Genomic DNA, 1,100 nt, shown 5'->3' with positions numbered 1-1,100 from the left:
AATATATTTTGGTCATCTGAATGATCAAATATATATTTCTTATAAATCACAATATTGCATACTCACACCCTTGTATTGATTCTGTTTTCTTTCTCCTTTCTCATTTCATCATATTCACTTGGTAAAATACAAACCTGAATAATTAAAATTCTCCACCTACTCTGAATGCACCCATGAAACTAAATACAACTGGAAGAAATCCCACATTTGGTCCTGCTTTAAATTCATGATAGCTAACTTTAAGTGGGCCGCGCATGATCCCGGGCAACCATCTTTCATTTCCCTAGGGTATTCACACTCTTCTGAACTCTAGTCGCATATTCAAATGGATACTAGAGGCTATATTTGAATATTTAATCAGATTATCAAACTTAACACATCAAAACTAAGCTTTTGATCTCTCCGCACCCTCTAAGATCTGGCTTACCTGGCAAACAGTCCCCATCTTTAGGTACTTTACAAAAGTCACCTCATTAACATAAATTCATTTCACCTACAAATTTCTCATTTCAATAATGGCAATTGAATACTTACAGTTGCTCAAATGGGTTTAGAAACTGTAAGATGCTTTTAAAAGAAAAACGTCAATGCGGTATTGTGAACAGAAAATTGGGATATATTTGGCTGTAGACACGAAATGTGCCTATGAGGTTCAATTATAATCATATTGAAACAGTAAGGTTTTCATTCCTAAATTTAACTATGATGTTAATTAGTAAACTGTTTAATTAGAAACTGATCTTAATGGTTGATCAATTCCATTTTGCTATTTTAAATAAAAACTTTACCGCAAGGTCATGGAATTAAAGATAAGATATTTTATTTAATTTCAAAATTAACCGTAAATTTTTTTCTGATAAAAAATAAGTCTAATTTTTCTATAAAATATGTTGGATAACTAGTGTGAAAAGGTATCACATTTTAATAGGGACTATTACGCCATTTGAGGCAAATGTAATTACTGAGGAAACATTATAGGAATGATACAGTAACTATTGTCTCCATCACTACCACCACCGATTGTTATTAAGTAATCTCCAAAGACTCTCTTTTGGTTTAATAGATTTAGATATTTATAATAATCGAGCAATAACTATTTT

This window comes from Pteropus vampyrus, unplaced genomic scaffold (assembly GCF_000151845.1).
Source record: "Pteropus vampyrus isolate Shadow unplaced genomic scaffold, Pvam_2.0 Scaffold581, whole genome shotgun sequence".
In the NCBI taxonomy this organism is placed as follows: Eukaryota; Metazoa; Chordata; class Mammalia; order Chiroptera; family Pteropodidae; genus Pteropus; species Pteropus vampyrus.
This window is presented reverse-complemented; position numbering follows the sequence as displayed.